We start from the raw sequence: 11,526 nt of genomic DNA on the forward strand, positions 1-11,526 counted from the left end.
AAGAGGTGCTGGGCACCAATGTCTCAAGAAGAAATGTGAACTAAAATGCCTAAAGTGGATATGTGTAGTGCACTGATAAGAAAAAGAAAATGCCAAAGGCTTGTGCAACACATGACACTAAGCAAACAAGGAGCAAAGGAGCTCTAAGAAAAAGAAAAGAAAAACAAAAAAGAGAAAAGTGCCAAGGACATAAGAATAACAAGAGGCCATAGCAGTGTTTGATGGATGCAATGAAAAAGTGATAATCTTACCTGATAAGTATGAAAAAGTGATGCTGCAACTTTCTGCATAAAATCCTTCTGATGAACCTCAAATGCTTGCTAATAGAGCCAATGTAATTGCTTTCTATTTCATACTTTCTTCTCAAATAACTCAGGACTTGCTTAGGAACAAGCAAGTATTAAGTTTGGTGTTGTGATGCCAAGGCATCTTAGGCTAGTTTCACTAGCATTTTTCTGTTAGTTTTAGTTGTTTTATGCATTTTCTTGAGCTTAAAGTAACCAAGAATGGTCAAATGAATAACAAAGCAATGAACCATCCAAACAGTATGATTTTAATGCAAATTCCATGAGTTTTAGTTATATTACTTGAATGCTATGAATGGAAGATTTCTCATGAAATTTTGCAAGACTTTGATGCAATTGTTTGGATGATATCAGGGAAGAAGAGGCTAAGCAAGGAAGCAACAAAATCAATAAAGGAAGCTTGAATATCACATGTGGAGTTTAAGTTCCAGTTTAAGCCTAAACTGGAACTTAAACGCCAGAATCAGGAAGGCTAAGAAATGCTGGAATTGAAGTTTAACCTCCAGTTTAACCTTAAACTGGAGGTTAAACGCCAGAATGAAAGTCTCACCAAAGAAGCATTTCCACGTTTAACCTCCAGTTTAACCTTAAACTGGAGGTTAAACGCCAGAAAAGGGAAAAGCACCAGGGAGCCATTTCCACGTTTAAGCTCCAGTTTGACCTTAAACTGGAGCTTAAACGTGTTCGACCAAGTTTCTCCTCCAGGGTTGCTTTCTCCATTTCCACGTTTAAGCTCCAGTTTAACCTTAAACTGGAGCTTAAACGTGTTCGACACCTCCAGGGCTACCTTTCTCAGCTTCCACGTTTAAGCTCCAGTTTAACCTTAAACTGGAGCTTAAACGTGTTCGACCTCCAGGGTTGCTTCCTCCATTTCCACGTTTAAGCTCCAGTTTAACCTTAAACTGGAGCTTAAACGTGTTCGACCTCCAGGATGGCTTTCTCTATTTCCACGTTTAAGCTCCAGTTTAACCTTAAACTGGAGCTTAAACGTGTTCGACCTCCAGGGCTGCCTTTTCTATCTCCACGTTTAAGCTTCAGTTTAACCTTAAACTGAAGCTTAAACGTGTTCGACTATATTACCCTCCAGGGCTGCCTTCTTCCATTTCCACGTTTAAGCTTCAGTTTAACCTTAAACTGAAGCTTAAACGTGCTTCCACAAAAGGCATCACTGGAAGTGTCTGGCGTTTAAGCTGCAGTTTAAGCTTAAACTGCAACTTAAACGCCACTCTTGGAAAAGGTTTCTGGGCCAAAAATATTGCGGTTTAAGTTAGTATTTGAGCACAAACATTAACTTAAACTTACTCTGGTATGAAACCCAATTGAATATCATGGTTTATGGGATTGGGCCTGAAGGATTGATGAGTCTGAAATTTCAATTTATTGAGTCATGTGTCATTATTTGATTATCACTAAGTTGGCTCAATGAATGTTACAGAATTTGGATCAACAGCCTCATCAAGATTATGGATCATAAACCCAAGGCAAAAGGAAAGCAGGGAGAGGCCTCAAAGCCCAAGAAACACAACAGAAGCTCAATATAGAAAGTGTATAAATAGGATAGAATTTAAGTTAGGGAGCACTTTTACTTTTTCATTTAGCTAGTTTTCATATCTTTGTAGTTGAATTCAGAGCTATGACTCACTAAACCCCTTTCATTGGGTTAGGGAGCTCTATTGTAATTCAATGAATCAATAATAGTTTATCTTCTTCTTCAATCTTTTCTCTTGAATTTTGTTAGAAAGCTTCTCGATCTAATTCCATTGGGTAGTTGTCTTGGGAAAGAAACTACCCATAATTGGAATCCTTCGGAACCTTGGGAAAGGAATGGAGGATTCATGCTAGAGAAGCTTTCTCACAGTGAATTGGATTGGGGTTTGGATGGATATTGTGACATGTAATCCTACCAAATTGTGGTTCATGAAACTGTGTGGTATAATCAGTGATCGAGCATCATCTCTTCTTATGAACATTTAAACCAAGGGATTGGGAATTTGTTTGTTTTTAGAGAGAATTGGTGAGCCAAGGGATTGGGATCCAATCATATAAGATTGCCAAGCAAAATTCAATGAACGCATTGGTTGAGGAAGAGATAAACATGTTTTGATTCGGAGATCTCAATATCTCCTAACACCCAATGAATTCCCCATTTCTGATTTCCACTTTCTCTTTATATTCTGCAACTCAATTCATGCAATCACCCCCATTCCCTTTTAATTTCAGCAATTTAGCTTCTGCTCTTTAATTCATGCAATTTAAGATTCCGCCATTTCAATTTCTTGTCATTTACTTTTCCCGCCAATTTTACATTCCGCAATTCTCATCTAAATCTTGATTCCGCTCAACTAGAACACACTTCTAATCCGAATTGCTCACTCAACCAATCCTTGTGGGATTCGACCTCACTCTATTGTGAGTTTTTACTTGACGATAACCGGTGCACTTGCCGGAAGGAATTTTGCCGATCGTGCAATTTCCTAAATCGTAGCATAACTAGTTTATGCGCATCAAGTTTATGGCGCCGTTGCCGGGGATTGGTTTTCGATTGACAATTCTCCAATTGGAAGTTAACTAGATTGAGCATTTTTTTGTTTTGATTAATTCAGTACAAGTTACTTGTTGAATTTTAATTTCTGCACTCTGTTACATGCTTTCTTTCTTTATGCCTTTAAATTCAAGCAACTAACTCACTGACTCACTAACTGTTTGAATTAATTCCTCAATTGCTCTAACCATACTCTTCCATTAACCAAGAGTATTTCACTTGTTTGTTGCCTGTGCTGTGTTCTTGTATGACAGGTAGGAGAGGAGAGACATCAACTCCTCCATATACCGAACCAGAGAGGACCCTTCATAGACTTAGAAGGGAAGCAAGAGGGAAGAGAGTACTGGGAGAAGAAGAATCTGAAGGAGAATCTGAGGACAATTTTGAGGAAGCTCTAGATCTCAACATGGATAGAGAAGTTCACAACCATGAGAGAGCTGATGGAAACAATGCCATTCCTGAGAGGAGGGTTCTTAGTTCATACATAAACCCAACCTCTGGGAATTGTAGTAGCAGCATTCAGAAACCACCCATTCAGGCCAACAATTTTGAACTCAAACCACAGCTAATATCACTTGTGGAGAATCATTGTTCATTTGGTGGGAGTGCTAATGAAGATCCCAACCAACATCTCACAAAATTCCTGAGAATTTGTGACACTGTGAAGTCCAATGGAGTCCAGGAAGATGCCTATAAACTGCTTTTGTTCCCATTTTCAGTTAGGGACAAAGCAGCTAAGTGGCTGGAATCATTCCCAAGGGGGAGTCTAACAACATGGGATGAGGTGGAAAGCAAGTTTCTGGCACGTTTCTACCCCCCACAAAAGGTCAATAGGCTTCGATCTGAGGTTCAGACTTTTAGACAACAAGATGGTGAAACTCTCTACGAGGCATGGGAGAGATTCAAGGATTTGACAAGGAAATGCCCACCAGACATGTTCCATGATTGGGTGCAATTGCATATTTTCTATGATGGACTGTCTTATGAATCAAGGAAGGCTGTAGACCATTCATCAGGAGGTTCATTGAACAGGAAAAAGACTGTGGAAGAAGCCATTGAAGTGATTGAGACAGTGGCTGAGAATGAGTACTACTATGCATCAGAGAGGCACAACACTAAGGGAGTCATGGAGCTGAACCATGTTGATACAATTCTAGCCCAAAATAAAGTGTTTGCCAAGCAACTAGCAGAGCTTACCAGGCAATTAGAAACAAAGCAAGTGGCTGCAATACACACACAAGATCAAGAGGAAGTAAGCATTGAAGGAGGTGATTGGGAAGAGGCCAACTATGTGGGAAACCAACAAAGGCAATCATATGATCCACATTCCAACACTTACAACCCAGGATGGAAAAATCACCCAAACTTTGGGGGGGGGGGGAACCAACAAACCCAACCACAAAACCACAAACCTTACAACCACAACCAACATAACAATTCCACATACCAAAACTCCAACCAAAGATCATACCAAGCCACACAAAACACTTACTCCAAACCATCATATCATGGCCAAAATAATCAACCTACCCAACCTAATCCGAACCAACAATTTCAAGATCAATTAAACCGGATAGAAGGAATGCTTGCAACCATGAGTCAAGACATAACCGAATTGAAAGCTTTTAAGGAAGAAGTAAATTCTAACCTGCAAAACCAAGGAGCTGCCATCCAGAAGCTAGAAAATCAAATTTTGTATTTATCTAAGCAAACCCCTGGGACAAGCGTTCCTCATGCTGCCAAGGCTATTGCAAGGGAAGAATGTAAGGCCATAACCCTCAGAAGTGGAAAGAATCTAAAGGAGATCTCAAAGGAAACCACAGAGGCTGAAGCAAGGGAACATGTGAGAGACAAGGAACAAGGACAATCTTTTACACCGTCCGCAACAAAAGAAAAAGAAAAAGAGGTCCTGAAGCCTTATACACCTAAAGCACCATATCCTCAACGTTTGATGAAAAGTGAAAAGGATGGTCAATTCTCCAGGTTCTTGGAGATTTTCAAGAAGCTCCAAATCAACATTCCGTTTGCTGAGGCAATAGAGCAAATGCCACTCTATGCAAAATTCTTAAAAGAATTAATGACCAAGAAGAGAAGCTGGAGAAATGAGGAAACTGTGTTGTTAACTGAAGAATGCAGTGCCATCATTCAGCACAAATTGCCTCAGAAATTGAAGGACCCAGGCAGTTTCCAAATCCCCTGCATCATAGGAGAAGTCATGGTGGAGAAGGCCTTGTGTGACTTAGGGGCCAGCATCAATTTGATGTCTCTAACAATGATGAGAAGAATGAAGATTGAGGAAGCCAAACCAAGAAGAATGGCCCTCCAATTGGCAGATCGAACTTTTAAATTCCCTCATGGGATAGTTGAAGATTTGTTGGTGAAAGTGGGAGATTTTATATTTCCTGCTGATTTTGTGGTGTTAGATATGGAGGAAGAAGCCAAAGCTTCAATAATTCTGGGAAGACCCTTCCTAGCTACTGCTGGAGCCATCATAGATGTACAAAAGGGTGAACTCACTCTTAGACTACATGATGAGAAATTGGTGTTTAACGTATTCAAGGCAATGAGCTATCCATCAGAATCACTAAGGGAATGCATGAGGGTTGATGTAGTGGACATTGCAGTACAAGAAACTTTTGAGGAGACAATAAAGGAAGTGGCAGAGGAGGAGTTCACCAAGGATATTGAAGTTAGTGACATCAAGGCTGCTGAAACAACCATGCTAAGCATGCCAGAGAGAGTGAAAGAAGAGAAGGAAGCACCAAAACCTGAGCTCAAAGCATTGCCCCCTAATCTCAAGTATGCATACTTGGGTAGTGATGAGAGTCACCCTGTTATCATTAGCTCAGCCCTGAGCCAAGAACAGGAAGAAGAATTGATCAAGGTGCTACAAACTCATCAAGATGCCATTGGATGGACCCTAGCCGATTTGAAGGGGATAAGTTCATCCATATGCATGCATAAAATCTTGTTAGAAGAGGATGCTAGACCCTCCATTCAAGCTCAGAGAAGATTGAATCCCATCATGAAAGAAGTGGTACAAAAGGAAGTCATGAAGTTATGGCAGGCAGGGTAATCTACCCCATTTCTGATAGCCCATGGGTTAGTCCCATCCATGTAGTTCCCAAGAAAGGTGGCATAACTGTGGTGCCAAATGAGAAGAACGAACTCATACCCACAAGAACCGTCACTGGGTGGAGGATGTGCATAGACTACAGGAAGCTCAATGAAGCCACCAGAAAGGATCATTTCCCACTCCCATTCATGGATCAGATGCTTGAAAGGCTTGCCGGACATGCTTACTATTGCTTTTTGGATGGATATTCAGGCTACAACCAAATAGTAGTTGATCCTAGAGATCAAGAGAAAACATCATTTGTTTGTCCATATGGAGTTTTTGCTTATAGACGCATGCCCTTTGGATTGTGCAATGCACCTGCCACTTTCCAAAGATGCATGCTGTCCATCTTTTCGGACATGATTGAAAAATTTATTGAGGTCTTCATGGACGATTTTTCTGTGTTTGGAAATTCTTTTCCTAGCTGCCTACACCACCTTGCCTTGGTGCTTAAGAGGTGCCAAGAGACTAACCTAGTATTAAACTGGGAAAAGTGTCATTTCATGGTCACAGAAGGAATAGTCCTTGGCCACAAAATCTCTAATAGAGGCATTGAGGTGGACAGAGCTAAGGAATTTGACATTGAAATCAAAGACAAGAAGGGTGTAGAGAACAAGGTGGCAGACCATTTATCAAGAATACCATGTGAAGAAGGAAGCGCACAAAGCACACATATAAATGAGTGCTTTCCTGATGAACAACTCATGGTAATTCACAAAGCACCCTGGTTTGCAGACATAGCAAAATTCAAGGCCACTGGGAGTTTACCGTTGGAATTTAACAAACATCAAAGGAAGAAATTGGTAAATGATGCCAAATACTTCATCTGGGACGAACCATACTTGTTCAAAAAATGTTCCGATGGCATACTCAGAAGATGCATATCCGAGGAAGAAGGAAAGGAAGTCTTATGGGACTGCCATGGCTCCACTTATGGAGGACATTTTGCAGGAGAAAGAACAGCAGCTAAGGTGTTGCAGTGTGGTTTTTATTGGCCCACTATCTTCAAAGATGCAAAAGAATTAGTGAAGCACTTCCATGAATGCCAGAAAGCGGGGAACCTGCCAAGAAGAAATGAAATGCCACAACAATTCATTCTGGAACTTGAATTGTTTGATGTATGGGGGATAGATTTCATGGGACCCTTTCCCTCCTCATACTCAAATAATTACATTCTGGTGGCAGTAGACTATGTCTCCAAATGGGTTGAAGCAATAGCAACTCCAACCAATGATAATAAGGTAGTCATGAACTTCCTCAGAAAACACATTTTTTGCCGTTTTGGGGTTCCAAGAGCAATCATCAGTGATGGAGGAAGTCACTTCTGCAACAAACCATTAGAGGCATTGCTTCTAAAATATGGAGTCAAACACAAGGTAGCCACACCATACCATCCACAGACAAGTGGGCAAGCCGAAATATCTAACAGAGAACTCAAAAGGATCCTGGAAAAGACTGTGGGAACTTCAAGGAAGGACTGGTCGATTAAGCTAGATGATGCTCTTTGGGCATATAGGACAGCTTTCAAAACACCAATTGGAATGTCTCCTTACCAACTAGTATATGGAAAAGCTTGCCATTTGCCACTGGAGTTGGAACACAAGGCATACTGGGCCTTGAAACTTTTGAACTTGGACAACAAAGCTGCTGGAGAAAGAAGGATGTTGCAAATTCAAGAGTTGGAAGAATTCAGAGCGGAAGCTTATGAGAATGCCAAAATTTACAAAGAAAGAGCAAAGAAGAAGCATGACAGCAACATAGCCCCAAGGAAATTTGAAGAAGGACAAAAAGTATTGCTCTACAATTCTAGGCTGAAGCTATTTCCAGGGAAGCTAAAATCAAGGTGGTCTGGACCATTCCTTGTCACCAAGGTCTCCAAATATGGACAAGTAGAAATCATGGAAGAAAAGTCACAACGAACCTTCATTGTGAACGGTCAAAGACTCAAACATTACTTGGGAGATGTGGAGGAGAAGGACAAAGTTAAATATCACCTCAACTGAGGAAGCTGACCGTCAAGCTAATGACGTTAAAGAAGCGCTTGTTGGGAGGCAACCCAACCTGAGGTAATACCCTTTTGCTGTTTCTTTTATTTGTTTCAATAAAAAGGGTGAAGTAGTTTCTGTGCATTGCAAAGAATTAAGTTTGGTGTTTCGCACCAAACAATGAATTCGTGGATCAATAATTCAAAGGGGAATGTGTGACTCTAAGTTTGGTGTTCCACCATAAAGATCAACTGAACACAACAACCTTTGAATTATATGAAAGGAACAACCATTCTAAGCAGTCACAGAAATGCTTAAAACCCTTAGCAGCAACTTCATTCCAAAGAGAACTCAAGGATTCAAAGCACAGAGAAGTAAGTGGGAGACTAAGTTTGGTGTTCACACACCAACTTAAGACTCAGATACTTACCCACACATAGTTGAGCTAACCACTCAAGTGCTTGAGAAGCAAGCAACTTCATCACTCTTTGCAGGAAAGGAAACAAGGATCTTAAAGCATGAAGCAACATTTAGGAGAAGAAGGAGAAATCAAATTGTTTCCTGGCAACAAAGAGAAAACAAGGAATTTCACAAGGTGGTATTGTTCCTTGATAATTCTTTAAAAAGGGCAAACAAAAGCATGCTTGTTCTGGTTTAAACTGTAAATGTTGAATCTTTCTGGAATGTGAAGTTTTTAGTATATTTGTCTGTTTATTGCTTTGAATAAAGTGAATGCCTAGATGTTTGGATATAACTTCACCTTCTTAAACAAATGCTTGCCATGCTTGTTCTGTTTCCAAAATAAAAGAAAAGCTTTGAACAAAAGTAACTTGGCTCAATTAGTGACAAATCAAGTAGAATTAAGTGGTGGTATGCATGCTTGATTGTTTAGTCAGATCACTAGAAATAGAGTGTAGAATTATCATTTTTTGTGTAGAAATTGAAAACTGTCTATGGATCTTGATGAATAAAAGTCTTTGGCCATGAAAAAGAAAGAAAAAGAAGAAGAAAAAGCCACTGAAAAAGGGCAACCAAATAAGCTAGGCACCAATGGTTTGAACTTCTGAGACAAATGCCTGTGGTGTTTATGTATTAAGGATATGCTTGGATGAATAGGTTCTGAGGAGTGTTTCAACACTTGGTAACTTGGGTTAACTAACCCGGGATTATCAACCAAAAGTCCATTATCAAGAGCAACCTAAATACAAAACATTTAGTCACACAAAGAGGTGCTGGGCACCAATGTCTCAAGAAGAAATGTGAACTAAAATGCCTAAAGTGGATATGTGTAGTGCACTGATAAGAAAAAGAAAATGCCAAAGGCTTGTGCAACACATGACACTAAGCAAACAAGGAGCAAAGGAGCTCTAAGAAAAAGAAAAGAAAAACAAAAAAGAGAAAAGTACCAAGGACATAAGAATAACAAGAGGCCATAGCAGTGTTTGATGGATGCAATGAAAAAGTGATAATCTTACCTGATAAGTATGAAAAAGTGATGCTGCAACTTTCTGCATAAAACCCTTCTGATGAACTTCAAATGCTTGCTAATAGAGCCAATGTAATTGCTTTCTGTTTCATACTTTCTTCTCAAATAACTCAGGACTTGCTTAGGGACAAGCAAGTATTAAGTTTGGTGTTGTGATGCCAAGGCATCTTAGGCTAGTTTCACTAGCATTTTTCTGTTAGTTTTAGTTGTTTTATGCATTTTCTTGAGCTTAAAGTAACCAAGAATGGTCAAATGAATAACAAAGCAATGAACCATCCAAACAGTATGATTTTAATGCAAATTCCATGAGTTTTAGTTATATTACTTGAATGCTATGAATGGAAGATTTCTCATGAAATTTTGCAAGACTTTGATGCAATTGTTTGGATGATTTCAGGGAAGAAGAGGCTAAGCAAGGAAGCAACAAAATCAATAAAGGAAGCTTGAATATCACATGTGGAGTTTAAGTTCCAGTTTAAGCCTAAACTGGAGCTTAAACGCCAGAATCAGGAAGGCTAAGAAATGCTGGAATTGAAGTTTAACCTCCAGTTTAACCTTAAACTGGAGGTTAAACGCCAGAATGAAAGTCTCACCAAAGAAGCATTTCCACGTTTAACCTCCAGTTTAACCTTAAACTGGAGGTTAAACGCCAGAAGTGAGAAGGGCACCAAGGGGGGTAGTTCCACGTTTAACCTCCAGTTTAACCTTAAACTGGAGGTTAAACGCCAGAAAAGGGAAAAGCACCAGGGAGCCATTTCCACGTTTAAGCTCCAGTTTGACCTTAAACTGGAGCTTAAACGTGTTCGACCAAGTTTCTCCTCCAGGGTTGCTTTCTCCATTTCCACGTTTAAGCTCCAGTTTAACCTTAAACTGGAGCTTAAACGTGTTCGACACCTCCAGGGCTACCTTTCTCAGCTTCCACGTTTAAGCTCCAGTTTAACCTTAAACTGGAGCTTAAACGTGTTCGACCTCCAGGGTTGCTTCCTCCATTTCCACGTTTAAGCTCCAGTTTAACCTTAAACTGGAGCTTAAACGTGTTCGACCTCCAGGATGGCTTTCTCTATTTCCACGTTTAAGCTCCAGTTTAACCTTAAACTGGAGCTTAAACGTGTTCGACCTCCAGGGCTGCCTTTTCTATCTCCACGTTTAAGCTTCAGTTTAACCTTAAACTGAAGCTTAAACGTGTTCGACTATATTACCCTCCAGGGCTGCCTTCTTCCATTTCCACGTTTAAGCTTCAGTTTAACCTTAAACTGAAGCTTAAACGTGCTTCCACAAAAGGCATCACTGGAAGTGTCTGGCGTTTAAGCTGCAGTTTAAGCTTAAACTGCAACTTAAACGCCACTCTTGGAAAAGGTTTCTGGGCCAAAAATATTGCGGTTTAAGTTAGTATTTTGAGCACAAACATTAACTTAAACTTACTCTGGTATGAAACCCAATTGAATATCATGGTTTATGGGATTGGGCCTGAAGGATTGATGAGTCTGAAATTTCAATTTATTGAGTCATGTGTCATTATTGATTATCACTAAGTTGGCTCAATGAATGTTACAGAATTTGGATCAACAGCCTCATCAAGATTATGGATCATAAACCCAAGGCAAAAGGAAAGCAGGGAGAGGCCTCAAAGCCCAAGAAACACAACAGAAGCTCAATATAGAAAGTGTATAAATAGGATAGAATTTAAGTTAGGGAGCACTTTTACTTTTTCATTTAGCTAGTTTCATATCTTTGTTTGAATTCAGAGCTATGACTCCTAAACCCCTTTCATTGGGTTAGGGCTCTATTGTAATTCAATGAATCATAATAGTTTATCTTCTTCTTCAATCTTTTCTTTGAATTTTGTTAGAAGCTTCCGATCTAATTCATTGGGTAGTTTTTGGGAAAGAACTAATAATTGGAATCTCGAACCTGGAAAATGGAGATTCATAGAGAACTTCTCACAGTGAATTGGATTGGTTTGGATGGATTTTGACTGTAACTACCAAATTGTGGTCAGACTGTGTGTATAATAGGATCGGCATCATCTCTTCTTATGAACATTTAAACCAAGGGATTGGGAATTTGTTTGTTTTGAGAAGAATTGTGAG

At 39.8% G+C, this 11,526-nt stretch overlaps 1 non-coding gene across 1 annotated transcript; it reads right to left on the reverse strand.

Annotated features, from left to right (window-relative positions):
• Positions 1-3,679: 3,679 nt before the first annotated feature.
• LOC112774012 (small nucleolar RNA R71) lies at positions 3,680-3,783 on the reverse strand. Its single transcript, XR_003188527.1, has one exon. It is a non-coding gene; the product is annotated as a small nucleolar RNA R71 (small nucleolar RNA).
• Between the last annotated feature and the right edge of the window lie 7,743 nt (positions 3,784-11,526).

This window comes from Arachis hypogaea, chromosome 18 (genome assembly GCF_003086295.3).
Source record: "Arachis hypogaea cultivar Tifrunner chromosome 18, arahy.Tifrunner.gnm2.J5K5, whole genome shotgun sequence".
NCBI classification, from domain to species: Eukaryota; Viridiplantae; Streptophyta; class Magnoliopsida; order Fabales; family Fabaceae; genus Arachis; species Arachis hypogaea.